At 44.0% G+C, this 12,320-nt stretch overlaps 1 protein-coding gene across 5 annotated transcripts in view; it reads left to right on the top strand.

Annotated features, from left to right (window-relative positions):
* APMAP (adipocyte plasma membrane associated protein) overlaps window positions 1-12,320 on the top strand; it is a 172,241-nt gene that overhangs the window by 68,376 nt on the left and 91,545 nt on the right. For 2 of the 5 annotated variants that reach the window (XR_011995355.1, XR_011995353.1), the window contains 2 exons: window positions 11,318-11,517; window positions 11,727-11,884. The exons of 1 other annotated variant lie outside the window; for it this stretch is intronic. The gene's annotated coding sequence lies outside the window, so the exon portion shown is untranslated. Of the gene's footprint in view, window positions 1-10,749; window positions 10,890-11,317; window positions 11,518-11,726; window positions 11,885-12,320 lie in introns of those variants that run through there. 2 more of the 5 variants (XR_011995356.1, XR_011995357.1) reach the window with 2 other exon arrangements.

Raw genomic sequence — 12,320 nt, 5'->3', positions numbered from 1 at the left:
TTTGCTTCTCTGTGAACCCCCATTCTGTGGATCTGAGTGTGGAGCTGGAATGAGCATTTTATTTTATTTTTAAAGATTTTTTTATTTATGAGAGAGAGAGAGAGAGAGAGAACAAGCAGGGGGAGTGGCAGAAATTGCAAAGGGGGGTAGGATGCAGACTCCCTGCTGAGAAGGGAGCCGGATGCCGGGCTTGATTCCCCAGATTCTGAGATCATAACCTGAGCTGAAGACAGACCCTTCACCCACTGAGCCACCCAGGCTCCCCAAGGCAATGGACATTTTAAAAGCTCCTGAGGGGAGGAGGGGCAGGATGGCGGAAGAGTAGGGTCCCCAAGTCACCTGTCCCCACCAAATTACCTAGATAACCTACAAACCATCCTGAAAATCTACGGATTCGGCCTAAGATTTAAAGAGAGACCAGCTGGAATGCTACAGTGAGAAGAGTTCGCGCTTCTATCAAGGTAGGAAGACGGGGAAAAAGAAATAAAGAAACAAAAGGCCTCCAAGGGGGAGGGGACCCACGAGGAGCCGGGCTGAGGCCGGGGCGAGTGTCCCCAGGACAGGAGAGCCCCGTCCCGGAGGAGCAGGAGCTGCACCAACCTTCCCAGCGGAAAGGGGCTTGCAGGGAGGTGGAGCAGGACCCAGGAGGGCGGGGATGCCCTCGGGCTCCCTGGGACACTAACAGGCACCTGCGCCCCGGGAGAGCGCCCCGAGCTCCCTAAGGGCTGCAGCGCGCACGGCGGGACCCGGAGCAGCTCGGAGGGGCTCGGGCGGCGGCTCCGCGGAGGGGGCTGCGGGGCGGGAGCGCGGGGCGGGAGCGCGGATCCAACAGCGCAGGCCCCGGAGCACAGGGCGCCGGGACACTGCCCAGGATCCAGCCTCCCCCGGAACAGGCAGAGGCCGGGAGGGCCCAGGACAGCAAGGACGCTCCTGCCCCGAGCTGAGCAGATCAGTGGCCCCGCCCCAGAGCCCCCAGGCCCTGCAGAGGGAGAGCCCCGGAGCTACTGCGGGGGCTGACTCCAGGGCTGCAGAGCTGGCCCCGCCACTGCGGTTGTTCCTCCTGGGGCCTCACGGGGTAAACACCCCCACTGAGCCTCACAGTGGCCTCACCGGATACGCAGCTTAAACATTACTCACCGAGCCCTGCACCAGTCAGGGGCTGAGCAGCTCCCCCAAGTGCTGACACCTGAAAATCAGCACAACAGGCCCCTCCCCCAGAAGACCAGCTAGAGGGACAGGGGCAAAACAAATTATTGACCAAGCAGCACTGAAAAGTTCCAGGGGACGTCGAGGGACTTACAATATACAGAACCAGAGGATACTCCCCCTTGTTTTTCCTTTTTTGACTTCTGTTTGCCCCCCCCCTTTTTTTCTCTTTTCTTCTGTTTTCCTTCTTTTTCTTTTTCTTTTCTTCTTTCTCTTCTCTCTTTTTCTCCTTTTCCCAATACAACTTGTTTTTGGCCATGCTGCACTGAGCAAAATGACTAGCAGGAAAAACTCACCTCAAAAGAAAGAATCAGAAACAGTCCTCTTGCCCACAGAGTTACAGAATTTGGATTACAATTCAAAGTCAGAAAGCCAATGCAGAAGCACAATTATAAAGCTACTGGTGGCTCTAGAAAAAAGCATAAAGGACTCAAGAGACTTCATGACTGCACAATTTAGATCTAATCAGGCAGAAATTAAAAATCAATTGAATGAGATGCAATCCAAACTAGAAGTCCTAACGACGAGGCTTAACGAGGTGAAAGAACAAGTGAGTGACATAGAAGACAAATTGATGGCAAAGAGGGAACTGAGGAAAAAAGAGACAAACAATTAAAAGACGATGAAGATAGATTAAGGGAAATAAGTGACAGCCTGAGGAAGAAAAACCTACGTTTAATTGGGGTTCCCGAGGGCACCAAAAGGGACAGAGGGCCAGAATATGTATTTGAACAAATCCTAGCTGAAAACTTTCCTAATCTGGGAAGGGAAACTGGCATTCAGATCCAGGAAATAGAGAGTCCCCCCCGCCCCAAATCAATAAAAACCGTTCAACACCTTGACATTTAATAGTGAAGCTTGCAAATTCCAAAGATAAAGAGAAGATCCTTAAAGCAGCAAGAGACAAGAAATCCCTGACTTTTCTGGGGAGGAGTATTAGGGTAACAGCAGACCTCTCCACAGAGACCTGGCAGGCCAGAAAGGGCTGGCAGGATATATTCAGGGTCCTAAATGAGAAGAACATGCAACCAAGAATACTTTATCCAGCAAGGCTCTCATTCAGAATGGAAGGAGAGATAAAGAGCTTCCATGACAGGAAAGAACTGAAAGAATATGGGACCTCCAAACCAGCTCTGCAAGAAATTTTAAGGGGGACTCTTAAAATTCCCCTTTAAGAAGAAGTTCAGTGGAACAATCCACAAAAACAAGGACTGAAGAGATATCATGATGACACTAAACTCATATCTGTCAATAGTAACTCTGAATGTGAACGGGCTTAATGACCCCATCAAAAGGCGCAGGGTTTCAGACTGGATAAAAAAGCAGGACCCATCTATTTGCTGTCTACAAGAGACTCACTTGAGACAGAAGGACACCTACAGCCTGAAAATAAAAGGTTGGAGAACCATTTACCATTCAAATGGTCCTCAAAAGAAAGCAGGGGTAGCCATCCTCAGATAAACTAAAATTTACCCCGAAGACTGTAGTGAGAGATCAAGAGGGACACTATATCATACATAAAGGATCTAGCCAACAAGAGGACTTAACAATCCTCAATATATAAACTCCAAATGTGGGAGCTGCCAAATATTTAAACCAATTAATAACCAAATTTAAGACATACTTAGATAATAATACACTTATACTTGGTGACTTCAATCTAGCTCTTTTTCCCTCGATAGGTCTTCTAAGCACAACATCTCCAAAGAAACGAGAGCTTTAAATGATACACTAGACCAGATGGATTTCACAGATATCTATAGAACTTTACATCCAAACTCAACTGAATACACATTCTTCTCAAGTGCACATGGAACTTTCTCCAGAATAGACCACATACTGGGTCACAAATCAGGACTGAACTGATACCAAAAGATTGGGATCGTCCCCTGCATATTCTCAGACCATAATGCCTTGAAATTAGAACTAAATCTCAAGAAGAAGTTTGGAAGGACCTCACACACGTGGAGGTTAAGGACCATCCTGCTAAAAGATGAAAGGGTCAACCAGGAAATTAAGGAAGAATTAAATAGATTCATGGAAACTAATGAGAATGAAGATACAACCATTCAAAATCTTTGGGATACAGCAAAAGCAGTCCTGAGGGGGAAATACATCGCAATACAAGCATCCATTCAAAAACTGGAAAGAACTCAAATACAAAAGCTAACCTTACACATAAAAGTGCTAGAGAAAAAACAGCAGATAGATCCTACACCCAGCAGAAGAAGAGAGTTAATTAAAATTCGAGCAGAACTCAACGAAATTGAGACCAGAATAACTGTGGAACAGATCAACAGACCCAGAAGTTGTTTCTTTGAAAGAATTAATAAGATAGATAAACCATTAGCCAGCCTTATTAAAAAGAAGAGAGAGAGGAAAAAAAAAAAAGAAGAGAGAGAAGACTCAAATTAATAAAATCATGAATGAGAAAGGAGAGATCACTACCAACACCAAGGAAATACAAACATTTTAAAAACATATTATGAGCAGCTCTACGCCAATAAATTAGGCAATATAGAAGAAATGGACGCATTCCTGGAAAACCTGAAACTACTAACACTGGAACAGGAAGAAATAGAAAACCTGAACAGGCCAATAACCAGGGAGGAAATTGAAGCAGTCATCAAAAACCTCCCAAGACACAAGAGTCCAGGGCCAGATGGCTTCCCTGGGGAATTCTATCAAACGTTTAAAGAAGAAACCATACCTGTTCTACTAAAGCTGTTTGGAAAGATAGAAAGAGATGGAGTACTTCCAAATTCGTTCTATGAGGCCAGCATCACCTTAATTCCAAAACCAGACAAAGACCCCACCAAAAAGGAGAATTATAGGCCAATATTCCTGATGAACATCGATGCAAACATTGTCAACAGGATACTAGCCAATAGGATCCAACAATACATTAAGAAAATTATTCACCATGACCAAGTAGGATTTATTCCCGGGACAAGGCTGGTTCAACACTCATAAAACAATCAATGTGATTCATCATATCAGCAAGAGAAAAATCAAGAACCATATGATCCTGTCAATAGATGCAGAGAAAGCATTTGACAAAATACAGCATCCATTCCTGATCAAAACTCCTCAGAGTGTCGGGATAGAGGGAACATTTCTCAACATCTTAAAAGCCATCTACGAAAAGCCCACAGCAAATATCATTCTCAATGGAGAAGCACTGGGAGCCTTTCCCCTAAGATCAGGAACAAGACAGGGATGTCCACTGCTCTCTCTCACCACTGCTGCTCAACACAGTACTGGAAGTCCTAGCCTCAGCAATCAGAGAACAAAAAGAAATAAAACATATTCAAATTGGCAAAGAAGAAGTCAAACTCTCCCTCTTCGCCAAAGACATGATACTGTACATAGAAAACCCAAAAGACTCTACCCCAAGATTGCTAGAACTCACACAGCAATTTGGTAGTGTGGCAGGATACAAAATCAATGCCCAGAAGTCAGTGGCATTTCTATACACTAACAATGAGCTTGAAGAAAGAGAAATTAAGGAGTCAATCCCATTTACAATTGCATAAGCATAAGATTCCTAGGAATAACCTAGGTATAATAGAGGTAAAGGATCTATACCTTAAAAACTACAGAACACTTCTGAAAGTAATTGAGGAAGGCACAAAGAGATGGAAAAATATTCCATGCTCATGGATTGGAAGAATTAATATTGTGAAAATGTCAATGTTACCCAGGGCAATTTACACTTTTAATGCAATCCCTATCAAAATACCATGGACTTTCTTCAGAGAATTGGAACAAATTATTTTAAGATTTGTGTGGAATCAGAAAAGACCCTGAATAGCCAGGGGAATATTAAAAAAGAAAACCATAGCTGGGGGCATCACAATGCCAGATTTCAGGTTGTACTACAAAGCTGTGGTCATCAAGACAGTGTGGTCCTGGCACAAAAACAGACACATAGATCAATGGAACAGAACAGAGAACCCAGCAGTGGACCCTGAACTTTATGGTCTACTAATATTCGATAAAGGAGGAAAGACTATCCACTAGAAGAAAGTCAGTCTCTTCAACAAATGGTTCTGGGAAAATTGGACATCCACATGCAGAAGAATGAAACTAGACCACTCGCTTTCACCATACACAAAGATAAACTCAAAATGGATGAAAGCTCTAAATGTGAGACAAGAGTCCATCAAAATGCTCGAGGAGAACACAGGCAACACCCTTTCTGAACTTGGCCACAGTAACTTCTTGCAGGATACATCCATGAAGGCAAGGGAAACAAAAGCAAAAATGAACATTTGGGACTTTATCAAGATAAGAAGCTTTTGCACAGCAAAGGATACAGTCAACAAAACTAAAAGACAACCTACAGAATGGGAGAAGAGATATGCAAATGACATATCAGATAAAGGGCTAGTTTCCAAGATCTATAAAGAACTTATTAAACTCAACACCAAAGAAACAAACAATCCAATCTTGAAATGGGCAAAAGACATGAAGAGAAATCTCACAGAGGAAGACATGGACATGGCCAACACGCACATGAGAAAATGCTCCGCATCACTTGCCATCAGGGAAATACAAATCAAAACCACAATGAGATCCCACCTCACACCAGTGAGAATGGGGAAAATTAACAAGGCAGGAAACAACAAATCTTGGAGAGGATCGGAGAAAAGGGAACCCTCTTGCACTGTTGATGGGAATGTGACCTGGTGCAGCCACTCTGGAAAACTGTGTGGAGGTTCCTCAAAGAGTTAAAAACAGACCTGCCCTATGACCCAGCAATTGCACTGCTGGGGATTTACGCCAAAGATATAGATGCAAGGAAATGCCGGGACACCTGCACCCCGATGTTTCTAGCAGCAATGGCCACAATAGCCAAACTGGGGAAGGAGCCTCGTGTCCATCAAAAGATGAATGGATAAAGAAGATGTTGTCTGTGTATACAATGGAATATTCCTCAGCCATTAGAAACGACAAATACCCACCATTTGCTTCGACGTGGATGGAACTGGAGGGTATTATGCTGAGTGAAATATGTCAATCGGAGAAGGACAGACATTATATGGTCTCCTTCATTTGGGGAATAAAAAAAATAGTGAAAGGGAATAAAGGGGAAAGTAGGATAAATGAGTGGGAAATATCAGAAAGGGAGACGAACATGAGAGACTCCTAAATCTGGGAAACGAACCAGGGGTGGTGGATGGGGATGTGGGCAGGAGGTGAGGGTGAATGAGTATGGGCACTGAGGTGGGCACTGGATGGGATGGGCACTGGGTGTTATTCTATATGTCGGCAAATTGAGCACCAATAAAAATTAAATTTGTTTAAAAAATAAAGCTCCTGAGGGGGATCCCTGTGTGGCTTAGCGGTTTAGCTCCTGCCTTTGGCCTGGGGGTGATCCCGGAGTCCTGGGATCAAGTCCCGCGTCGGGCTCCCTGCGTGGTGGAGCCTACTTCTCCCTCTGCCTGTGTCTCTGTCTGTCTCTCGTTTATCTCGTTTATCCTATTAATTATTTATTAATAAATAAAAAAATTAAAAAATTAAAAAAATAGCTCCTGAGGATCCAGGTAGCCCGTCCTGCCCAGCTGTATCTCCAAACGGGTCTCAGACCACCCACTCGGCACACCTGCCCTATGGCCCTGGTTTGCCTCCGTGTTTACCCTCCACACTTTTCACAGAACGACTGCTGACTTAAATGATTTGGAGATGGCATCTCTGTCCCAATCCCCCCTCTTCATCTGGTGCCTCATTTATTACTGCTTTAGTTATGTGCCCTGGTTGTATCTTCCCGGAGGCGCCTATAAATCTTGAGTGTCCTTCATTTGGCTGGATGCTGACATGGAACCGCAGGTAACACAGCAATGGCTTTCCTTCTACTATTAGTTTCTGTAGTTTTTGCATAAAATCTCCAGACTCCAATTCCTGGACTCCAATTTGGTCCTTCTTAAACAAGCCCCTTCTCGTGGGAGATTTAGGGTTGGTTTTACCAGTTTTACTAGTTCCCTCACCTTTATCCCATCTTTAGTGATCTTTACTTTTGCAGGATTTACACAGCAATTTGGAGGTATAGTTAATCCTCCAAATAACCGGGTAGACAAAGTCTTGGGTGTCCCTCTGGAATGGGTCTGGAAACATGCTTCTGGTCTGAGGTGCCCCAGTCTTTACCCCAAGGGAGGCCATGCCACCCCTCTCCTGGTGGCCCTGAATACAGCTGGTTGCTGGGGCTGGGGGTGGGGCAGGTACCTTTGCAGTGGCAACTTGCTCCTGTCCTGTGTGTGGTTCCCTTGCAGGCTGTGCGTTTGCAGGTGTTGGCTTAGGTCCTTCTAGTGGCTTCTCTGGCTCTCCTCTCTATCTGGGTGTCCACTGGCTCCACCGACTGTCCAGCGTTGGGATCCTGGCCGTGCCCCCAGGGAGAGGCATTATCATTTGACCTGAATGAACCGTGCACCCAGTGACCTTTCTTTGTCTTATTTATTTCCTCTCTGCCCATATGTTATGTTTTTTACGTTCTGTTAAAAAACAAGTGTATATCTCTAAGACTCCCTTTGCCTCTGCCGACTGGGAATGCTGTCTTTCACACTAGGCTTTTGCAAATTAAGTTATTTAAGAAGGAGTAAACTTGTGTTAATTGTCAATGGCTTATTAGTACCCACCTAGATGGCCATGCTGGGGATATGTGTGAGTTTCATTAATGTCCCCATGCTTTGGGGTTTGGCTTGAACTCAAAGGCCCTTCTTGAGTGAACTCTTGTGAAAGCTTTAATTAACTCTTGGCAGTGTCAATATGTTTTATTACCTTCTGCAGCCTGCAGCCTTCCCCTGTGACTAATTTACTCGGATGTTTGGGGCTGAGGTAATGAAGGCAGGAGCTCTGCGCATATGCCAGAGTATATTAAATCACGTTATGGGCTCCAGCTGGAGGGCAGTTCCTCTCCCATCAGAGGTTACAGAGGGGGTTGTTCTTCTCTGGGTGGGGTTGTGCATCCCAGCAGACTCTGAGGCTAGGGTGGGTGATGCTCCTGTGAGGCCAGAGAAAATTCCTAGAGACAGTAATCAAGACAGGTCTGGTGGGGGAACTGAGAGACCGAGAGCCCAGGAGCAGCCCCTTAAACAAAGCATCCAGTGCTGGGACCTACATGCAGCAAGCTTTTATAGTAGAGCAACTTAGCCTAATGATTCTGTAGCCCTCCCTCCCTGTAGGGCCAGCACTCTAGGGCCGAAGCCTGCCACCTAGCCACTCTTCCTCACAAGGGAGACACTCTGGGTTGGCCACCCTTGGGAGCCCATAGCCTTGAATGCTGAAAAACCCATTCTTCTGCACATTCTGCTTGATGCAAATACACAGTGAGGACAGGATCTCTGTGTTCTCAAGACAGTGATTAACATGGGCACTCAGCGTGTGTTTGCACCAACTGGTGATCTAGCATGTTCTGTATAGGAGGGCACCCTGATATTCTAATCTGTTCTGCTGCATCAGAAAGGGAGGGGCACTTGGCTAATGGGCACCCAGTGGAGACAACATTCCACCCCCAGCAGCCCCTGCGCTGTCTACCTACTCCTCAGGTACCCAGTATTCCGGTTCCTCTGCACAGACCAGCCTTGCCCATCAGCTCCACATCAACCGAATTGCAGAGGTAGCACTCCTAGCCCACTTCTTTTGTGTTATAATGTTCTTGAGGATGAAGGCAGTTGCTTGTATGGCTTATTCATTCCTTTTCTTGGGGGAGTATTCCATTCTATGAAGAGACCATGTTTTGTTTGTTCCTTTACTTGTTGATGTACAATGACATTTTTTCCAGGTTTTGCTGTCATGAAAAATGTTGCTATAAATGTTCTTGAACAATTTGTTCATTATGTGGGCTTATGTTTTCATTTCCCTTGGCAGGGGGGCATTGTTGAATCATTGGGTTTAGATTCATAAAAAAACTGCCAGACTGTTCTCCAAAGTGGCTGTCCCATTGTTCATTCCCAAGAAGGGCATATGATTTCCTGGTGCTCCACATCCTCACCAGCACTTGATACTATCAATCTTTGTAATCTTAGCCAGTTTGGTGGATACAGAACAGCATCTCAATGTGGTTATAATTTGCATTTTTCTGATAACTAATGGTGTTGGACATCTTATGCTTTTTCCATGGATCTTATTTTATGAAGCATTTGTTCATGTTTTTTTCTCATTTTGAAATTGGATTGTCTTTTTATTATTGATTTGTATTTCTTTTTTTTTTTTTAAAGATTTTATTTATTTATCCATGAGAGACACAGAGAGAGAGAGAGAGAGAGAGAGAGACAGAGACACAGGCAGAAGGAGAAGCAGGCTCCTCAAGAAGCCCAATGTGGGACTCGATCCCAGGACCCTGAGATCACTCCCTAAGCCTAAAGCAGACACTCAACCACTGAGCCACCCAGTACAATTGATTTGTATTTCTTTATATATTTGGGATATAAATCATTTATCACATATACATACTACATAGTTTCCTCCTAATCTGTGGGTTCTCTTTTCATTATATAAGTGTTGTCTTCATAAATTAAAATTTTTAATTTTGATGACTTCATTCTCCTTTTATGATTGAGGTGTAGTTAGGCTTTGGAACTGGGATTATAACTTTAGGATTTTAAATTATTCTTATCACACACACACAGACACTCCTCACCCTAAGGTAATCTGTGTTGGCAGCTTCCTATGCATGCTCCCACATCCGTCTCTGTACTCCTACAAACATACATATGCATGAGATTTTTTTTTTAACTTAAATGGGAGCACACTATGGATATAGGAAACTATTCTTTTCATATAACAGTACATTGACTAACAGGTACATGAAAAGAATGGCTATTCCAAAAAGGACAAGAAATAACAAGTGTTAGTGAGGATGTGGTGAAGAGGAAACCCCTGCTCACAGTTGGTTTAACTGTAAATTGGTGTGCCACTATGGAAAATGAACTTGAAGTTCCTCAAAAAATTAAAAGCAGAACTATCATATGACCCCATAATTTCACTTCTGGGTATTTATCTGAAGAAAACGAAAACACTAACTCAAAAAGATATCTGCCCCTACCCATGCTCACTGTACTGTTACTCATAATAGCCAGACATGGAAGCAACCCAAGTGTGCATTGATAGATAAATGGATAAAGAAGATGTGGTGTATACATACACATGGTGGAATATTACTCAGCCACGAAGAAGAAGGAAATCTTGCCACTGGTGATAACATGGATGGTCTTTAATGCTAAATGAAATAAGGCAGTGAAAGCAAATACTGTCCGATTTCACTTATATGTAAAATCTAAAAGGACAAATAAAAGGTAAACCAAGCTCATAGATGCAGAGAACAGATTGGTGGTTATCAGAGGTGATGCTCAGGGGAGAGAAATGGGTAAAAGGGATCAAAAGATTAAAAAAAGAAAGGCTAAGGCTAGCATACATATCACAGAACTGAAAAGGTTGGTGAGAGCTCAAATGTTTGGTTGATTCTCCACCAGATGATGCACTGTGTTTTATTTTTCACTATTTTGATGAACATTTGACCTTTTTTTTTTTTCTTACCTGTACCAGGAAAAACTGAATTGTGACTTATATTTTATGATTCGGAAACTGATTTCACATGCAGTGTTAAAGTTCACATTTTATGGAATTTGACACACGCACTGAAGAACATCCAAAAACACGTGCAATTAGTGAAGAGTGAAAGCACAGTAAGCACTTAGCAACTAAGACTGATGCCAGGCCGAGAGCAGACATTGCCAGGTCCCCTGTGTGCCTCTGCATATCATATCCGCTCCAGGATGGCCCCTATACAAAAATATCAGAAACAAAAACATGACTTTTTTCTCCCACCATTTTGTTATGCTGTTTTAAATTATATTCAAGGCTGTGCCTCTTTAGATACATTTATGTTAAAACACAGACATAGGAAATGGAAATTACAGACAAAATAAAGTGCAACAAACAAAGACAAAGCGGACATGAGTTAATCCACGGAGACCAGAGGCAGAGATCGGAGTCTTTATTTTTGGGTTGCTACTTAATATTCCAGAGAATGAATATGCCACAGCTGATTTAACCACTTTTCTGTTTAACAAGTTCTGCTTCTCTCTTCCGCTGGACATTCGGTGGTTTCCAGTGTTAGCTGTCTCGCACAAGGCTGGAAAACAAGCACACAAAGCAAGCCGACCAACACAGTGAACACACAGCGCTGCGAAGCCTGTGGGATGAATTCCAGCAGGAGATGGTTGGGTCATGGAGTGTGTATATTTTGAAACTTAACAGCAGCTGCAGATTTCTTCCTCAAAAGGCCTAGGAGTTCACAAGCCACGGGTGAAGGTTTGTGTCCCTGTGACTGCAAGCACTGGGTGCTGTTGCTTAACCCATTTCTTGACCTTGTAGGTAATAAGATTCTTCTCTCACTGCAGCCCAACCATGATGTTCTATTGACTCATTTTAAAAACTGATTTTTAAAATTTATCTACGTGACTTTTTTTATTCTGTTCAGAAATGTTTTTCTTTTTTTAATCTTCTCTTTTTCTCTCTAGTGTTCTCTTGCTCTTCATCTTGTCATTCCTCAAATGACATGTTCCAGACATGTTTAAAACAAGTTCCAGGATATCCTCAGTTCTCAATTACTTATTTCTCAGAGATGTGTGATCTCTGCCAGTTTTCGAGCCTTGCATGCAGTGCATCATGCCCCCTGGTGAGTTCCCGGGGGACTCAGTGTCAGAGTTTCTTGATAAAAATTTTTATCACGGCCTGCTTTGCAGGAATTGGGTCCGAGTGTTCTGAATGCATTTTCTGTTTCGAGGACTGATCCTGGCTGGGATCAAATGCATCTTGATTGAATCTGAGCCTCCCTGCATGGAGGCTGAGCTGGTTTCTGAGCATTTGTCCTCATCGCTGGATGAGTTGCTGGAGAGCTGGGCTCCTGGCCTCTCTGGAAGCACACCACCCACCTCAGTGCTGTGCTCTTTCAGCCAGTACCAGCAGGGTCTCTGTGTCCTGCAGAGGGGACGGATGGACCCTTTGAAAGACAACTGGTGGGTGGGCAGAGCTGGGCCACAGAGACAGCAAAGGCCTGGCTGTTAGAAGGGAAAATGCTTCTGTAAGGAGGGGAGGTGACACTTTGGTGTCCC

Source organism: Vulpes vulpes, chromosome 11, assembly GCF_048418805.1.
Source record: "Vulpes vulpes isolate BD-2025 chromosome 11, VulVul3, whole genome shotgun sequence".
Classification (NCBI taxonomy): Eukaryota; Metazoa; Chordata; class Mammalia; order Carnivora; family Canidae; genus Vulpes; species Vulpes vulpes.
The sequence above is the reverse complement of the archived record's forward strand: the minus strand, read 5'-3'. Positions and strand labels throughout refer to the sequence as shown.